This window comes from Ochotona curzoniae, unplaced genomic scaffold, assembly GCF_017591425.1.
Source record: "Ochotona curzoniae isolate NIBS_2020 unplaced genomic scaffold, NIBS_Ocur_1.0 scaffold_1852, whole genome shotgun sequence".
Taxonomy (NCBI): Eukaryota; Metazoa; Chordata; class Mammalia; order Lagomorpha; family Ochotonidae; genus Ochotona; species Ochotona curzoniae.
The window spans coordinates 38,440,790-38,448,028 of record NW_024467087.1 but is presented as its reverse complement, the minus strand read 5'-3'; positions in this window follow the sequence as shown (position 1 = coordinate 38,448,028).

Genomic DNA, 7,239 nt, shown 5'->3' with positions numbered 1-7,239 from the left:
CTGAGTTTTATCAATAATAATCATCACTGAAGCATTTTATCTTCATATAATTATCTTTGTCCCTTTCTAATTGATTCTAAACTCAGATAAGACGGGGATTTATTTTCTTATTTATGTTTTGAAATATCAAATCTGTATTATATGAAACAAAAACTATAAAAAATTGGATTGATGTGGAATCATATTCCAAACTATCAACTTTAAGGCAGCAACTGTCAGGTAGACAAAGAAAAATTAAATGAATAGAATTTGAGTGAAATAGCCATGAGACATTTTATTTAACTGAAAAATTCATCTTCTCTTAAAAAAAATTGGACATTTGTAGAAACTGCACATACACTAACATGATGAATTTGAAGGAATATAGACCTGTCTTCTCCCCAGCCCATGATAGCTAACACATTTTAGACAAAATCAATTACTTACACCTACCCTAAATTTTTAGGATATGGAGGAAATTAAAAGAGGTATTGGGAGAATTACAGATTTTGTAAAGCAAATTTATAGGAATTGAAGAATCTGGAGACAGTAACAACAAATATTCATTGGTGGCAGGCTTAGGAACATCAATGCGAATGCCCAAGTGCTTTAAGTTTCTTAGTTTCCCTCTGTTTTTAGGCAATGTCCTCTTCTTATTTTATCCATTTCATGATATCTTAGTAAAAACAAATTGTTTTTTCTTCTTGCCCAAGTAATAAATCTATAAATCCTCTTGTAGGGCCCACTTCCCTTCCATGTCCCTGCTTATGGCCTGGGAAAGCAGTAGAAGATGACCCAAAGCCTTGGGACCCTACACCTATTAGGGGGAGACTCAGAGCAGGCTCCTGGCTACAAATCAGTTCAGGTCAGGCCATTACCATTCCAGTGGATGGAAGTACCTCTTTGCCTCTCCTTTTTTATGTAAAACTGACTTTCCAATTAAAAAAATAAATCTGTAAAAAAATCACACATGAATATGAATAGATATATTTAAAATAAATGTTCACAATGCAATAATGGCATATTAGAATAATAATACAAAATATGTGGTAAGGATATTTTAGTGTAAGCAAATGAAGGAAACTTAATGCACTGATAACACATTAGGAAAGAAAAATATACAAACATCTTAATGCATGCTATTAAAGAAAAAATTTTAAATCCCACTCATTACAAAATACTACTATCCTAAATTACTTCACACATTTTTAACTTAAAAAATATAAATGAAAATACCAGACCTAACACTATGTAAATCGACAAAACCCACAAAAACATAAACATCCAGAAAAATTTGTTGATTACTTTTAGTCATGAACAAAATAAACTAGAAATTATAGAAAGTCCAGAGAAAAGCAGTAATAAGGACACCTCTCACATCCTAATGAATCTTTATTTAGATGAAACATTATAACATTAAGGGCTATTTTTGATAAGGGAGCAGTATTGAAAATACATGAATTAAGAACTCAACTCAAGAAATTCAGTGATTGAGCAATAATATAAACTGAGGGAAGCTAGAATTTATCTTATAGAATTGTTATAAAAACCATGTCTATGCGATTGTGTTTTTTTACACTTGATCTTATCCCATAGACCAAGAAGGGATGCAACTGTGTTATTTTAAGGAGTATCTGACACATACATGTACAAGGTAATGTGTTATTATTAGTAACACTAACAGAGCAGAAATACAAAATTAAGAACATGGCTAAAAATGATAATTTTAAAAATAGAAAAATATAGAATTAAGGAATACATAAAGAAGCGTTTTCTTCAAAAATAGTAATAAAATAGATGGACCATTCCAACAAAATAAAAAGAGAAAATAGCAAATCAATGCAAATGGGGCTGGGACAATTAACATTGCTTTAGAGAAACGTGAAATAGTTAATATAACATTGCTCAGCTTGGTGAAAATAAAAATAAATATCTACATAAAATAGATGATTTTATAATAAAGCAGTGTTGCTAATGCCAGCATCACCATATACCCCGAGTTGAGCAGAGGGACTAGGGTTACAAAGAAGACAACACGCAATGGGTCATTCTTATAAAGAGAATGCCATTTATTTGAACTTGGCCTGCCTTTTTATAGTCTGCCTAGTTCCTCCCCGTATTTTCCCAATGCTCAAGCAACTCCTAAGATCCCCCAGGCCCATCTTGATAAAGGGGAAGCAGGGAAGCGGGAACTTGCATTTAATCCAGGGGCTAAATGTATCAGGGCAAGATTGTGCATCCTGTTACCCTTGAGAAACAAGCTAAGCTGTGGAGTTAACCCTTGGAAGACCTGGCCCTGCAAAGCAGAAATTTCCACAAACTAATTTCAGGTGAAAAAAAAATTGCCGTTGAAAAAGTCTAGTTATGCCAGTCCTCTGAAAACAAAGTTCAGTTGCAAAGAGCTTTGGAAGACATTTTCCTTACTCAAGAAATGATTCATTCTGGAAGTAAAAGGGTCTACAAAAAATTCATGGAGGAGAGCAGTGTTAATGGCACAGCATACCACCAGTGACAGTAGCATCCTGTATGGGCACTGGTTCAAATTGCAGTTCTTCCACTTCTGATCCTGCACCCTGATAATGAACCTGGAAAAGGCAAAAGGAGGAAGCCCAAGTGCTTGGGTCCTAGTCATCCATGAGACCTGCATGGAGTTCCAAGCTGAAGCTTGGCTCTGCTCCAGCCATTTTGACCACCTGGGGAGTGGAGAAGCAGATAGCTATGCCTGAGTATAAAAAGAAATCTCTGAAGTATTGTTGTAAAGTCAACACAACATCAATATGAAATCATATAAAGGCAACCCTTAATCACAAACTAAAATTTCATATGGCTTATGTAAATAAATACCAGCATCGCAACTGAGTGTCATTCATTAGAAAACAAGATGCCTAGGACCTGAAGTCTTCGCCTTGCACACACCAGGATCCCATACGGTCACTGATTCTAATCCTGGCATCCCTGTTCTCCATCCAGCTTGCTGCTCCCTACTTGTGGCCTGGGAAAGCAGTCGAGAGGATGAACCAAAGCCTTGGGACCTGCACTTGTGTAGGAGACTCGGAAGAAGCTCCAGGCTCCTGGCTTTGGATTGGTGCAGCTCTGGTTGTTGCAGCTGTCTGGGGAGTGAATCATGGGATGAAAGATCTTCCTCTCTGCCTCTCCTCCTCTATCTATATATCTGACTTTCCAATAAAAATAAATCTTTTTTAAAAAGAAAAAAAGAAAACAAGATGCCAAGATAATTTGAATTCTCTCTAGGAATCTGATAAGGCTTAATATTAGTAAATGTTAATGTAATTTACCACAGTAATAGGTATGGAAAACACTGTATAGTTTGACTCTATTTTATTGCTCTCATTTGCATAGAAACACAAAATGTGTCTACGGATATAAAATAAATACTTAGTTTAAGAAAAAGTTAAAGATGAAGGAAGAAGTCATCTTTTTATAATAAAAAGAACTGTTTGAAAAACGTACTTCTGCCATTTTCAAAGTTTGCTCATCTTTCTATCTTTGTTAGTGACTCTTCGTATTTTACATTTACCAGCCACTTGTTGGGAAACGTGATCTATCCAACTGGAGAAATAAATACAAAACCACACTGAAAATATTAGCCCAAATCTTCTTGTAGTTGTTTGAAAGTCCATTACAGGAAATTGAGTTCTTCAGTTTATATTCTGTTTAACTATGTCTTACAAAATGCAAATACTTGAGGGAAATATAATATGCTAAATCAATTCAAAACATAATGTCAACAATGAAAGGGTGTTAAATGAGCATTGGGAGTAGAATTTAGTATTTAAGGGATAGGAGTTCACAGTGAAAAGAAAGATTTAAATCTTGTCTGTAAAATTAACTAGCTGTTTGGTCTCTTTAAGGCAAATGGAAAGTACAAAGATGCTTATTACAATAGATTGCTGATGTATTAATGAAACTATGTAAGTACTAAGAGTAACAGTTTGCGTGCAATAGGATTTTTGTGGATATGCCATAGATGCAAAGTATTATTTGCAATGAAACAACCAAGAAATATTTATTGAACTCACATTGTATGAAATAGGCATCATCCGGTATACTCAAATATAATGTCTCTGTCTCTGTTTTCTTATAAACTTAGGGAGATAGCAGATTTATTTCTCCCCTAAGTGTAATTTCAAAGCATGCAAAAATGCTGAATATTGACAGCAGGAGAGATATGCAAGATGGAAAAAAAGGGTACAGTTAAGAGGAACAGGGATTCCAAAAGTGCGCTACAATCTTTCCTCATGTGGGAAATAAAAATTTACCTCATAAAATATAGGCAGGTGTTAAAGAGGAATGGAAACATGTGGAGTCTTTCTTCTGTTTTTTATTTTAATTGGAAAGTCAAATATACAGAGAGGAGGAGAAAGAGAGGAAGTTCTTCCTCCCCCAAGTTCACTCCCCCAAGCAGCCGCAGTGGCTGGAGCTAAGCCAGTCAGAAGCCAGGAACCCAGAACTTCTTCCAGGTCTCCCAAGTGGATCTAGGGGCCCAAGGCTTTGGGCAGGCCTCCACTACCTTCCTAGTCCACAAGTAGGGGAAGCGAGGCCACCGTGATATGAACTGGTGCCCATAAGGGATCCTGCACAGTGCAAGGCGAAGACTTTAGCCACTAGGCTACAGAGCCGGTTTGGAAAAGCTTATGTTTGTCATAATGATACTCTAAATCTGTTAGCATTCAGAAATATAATATTCAGCTCCTCTGCTCTTGGTATTCAAAACCTCCCTTATAGAAAATTGATCATTTTAACTGAGAAAATATCATAATAATTATATTTTAAATTTAAGTAATAAAATTATAAATGTCCAACTTTACACCATGTCCTTTGTTGCAGTTTCATCTTTTCAATAGTAACGAAAAATAAATCAGGTTCATTTCAACAATATGAGTAAGAGCATGTTTTCCAATAGTTTTGCTCCTATTTATGGCTCTTACAGTTTGATATTAAGTTATTCTGCACCTTCAAGAGATGGAAGAATCTTTATGATCCATTATTTTCTAGTGAGCCTGCATATTTAGGGCCTGATGCACAACAAAATGATGGGGAAGAGATTAACTTTAACTTAAAATCTGGTGCAGAATGTTGAGGATAATTATTTTCCGATACAGCATAGCAAGGGTGAAATTATTCATATGTCTTCTGTCCCTGTTGTTATTGCCTCAGGGCCTGGTATGGGCTCATGCCTGAACTGAGAGGGACCTGGGACAGACAAGGGCAAGGGACATTAGAAAGTTTCATACTCATACTAATGTTCAGCATTGTTTGTTTGTTTGTCTGCATATTTACTTAATTTATTTGAAAAGTAAAGAATTGGACAAACATTATAAATGCCCACCAAAACTCAACTTAGCCATCGGTGAAGCTAGGAGCCTCGATCACCACCTCAGTCTCCCAGGTAGGTAGCAGGGAGGAAAGTGCCTGAGCTGTTTGTTACCTGTTGTCTCTCAGGGTACATGTTCAGGAAGTAGGAAGCTGGAATCAGTCTGGGGCTCAAATTTAGAAGCTCTGATGTGGGATGCCATGTTCCAATTAACATCTCTACTGTTATTCCAAATGCCCACCAATTTTCTCTTTCATAAAGAACACTTCAGGAGAAACAATATGATGGAACACGGCGGCAAGGATAGGTTTATGAAGATGAATCATGAGCCAGGGTGAAACATAGAGGTTGTGATCGCTAGAAATAAGAGAGCACAGGCCAATGGTAAAGGGACACCTGTAAAGTCGTGCAGAAGCAGCAGAGACAGTCGAGCAGTGTTGCAGTGACCAGATATCCCAGAGGAGGTTGGCCGTTTGAGCTCCACCAGTGGCTAGATGGGAAGGGGAATTTATCAGAAGGTGAGCCCAGGCATGGAACTGTTCATCCTGTTGATTTGATTGACACAACCACAAGCAGAGTGGCAAAGCCTGAGCAGGCAGGTGCAGGAACAAGGTGGAATTCATGGCTCAGACCAGCACCAGTGCCACACTGGATGCCATACTGTGTACTGAGGAAAAGGCTGGGGTGGGAGGGAGCTGGAGGAACAACAGTGAGCTGCATTGGCATTAAGCCAGAAGTGAGCTCATTTCTGGCTTGACACATTGCACTGATCCCACAGGGGAAAAAGTATTGACATGGTATCCTACAGGTTCCACCTGAGATAGGTTCAAGCGGCCTTCAGACCTAATGACTAGCATACTCAGACCCCCACCAGTACCATATCAGGCACCATTTTGTGTACTGAGTGAAAGACTGTGGGGAAGAAGGAACAACATCAAGCTGTGCAGGTGCTGAGCTAGGAGAGAATATATTTCCAACTTAATACATTGCATTGGTCTTACAGGGAAAATAGTGCGGACTTGGCATCCTATGAGTTCCACCCAAAATAGGTTTAGGTGACACTCATACCTAATAGCCAGCAGGTTCCAGCAACACTAGCACCATTGACAACCCAGCGATTTAGAACAGATGGTGTCTCCGTAATCTCAGAAACTGTTCAAACCAGGAGTGGGAGAAAGGCTGTGAAGATAAAGATGTGGACACAGCATCCGATTGCAGGCAGTGCAAAGAGGTCATTCAGGAGCTGGGGCTGTGCAGACCATGGTGGAAGCCAAGCACAAGAGCCCAGGACTAAAACTCAGTGCAGGCACTGGTATAATTGACTGTATTTAAAGAACCAGGTACCAAAGGCAATCAGTGAAATCCACTTGTAGACCAGTGGTTAATACAGCTTAGACACCGGCCTAGTGGAGAGGAATCTGCTAACCAGAACAGCAATGAACATGAGCAAAAGAATAGACAGAAGCACAATGAATACTAAATATGTGTCCCCCATAACAGAGCAAAAGCCTTTGTCAGCCTTAGAGTAAACACTGGAAGACATCAAGAAAACAGATGATAAAGCATTTAAAAAACTCTGTGATAAAGCTTTTTAAAAACAACAAGAAACACATATAGGTGTCCAAGGAATTTAAGAAACATGTTATACAAGAAATGGCAGCAATAATTGAAATGATAGCCAATACATTAGAAATGAAGAACACAATGAAGCAAATTAAAAATTCAGTGGTGGAAAGCCTCAATAATAGAATGAGTAAGACAAAAGAAGGAATCTAAAAATTAGAAGACATTTTCTTCAACAATGGTGGTAAATAAAAAATCTGGAAACAGGGCTTAGTCAAGTTAAAAAAGGTAGTCAAGAATTAAGCGACACCATTAAAAGGCCAAATGTAAGAGTAATGGGAGTTCGAGACGGCACAGAAAGA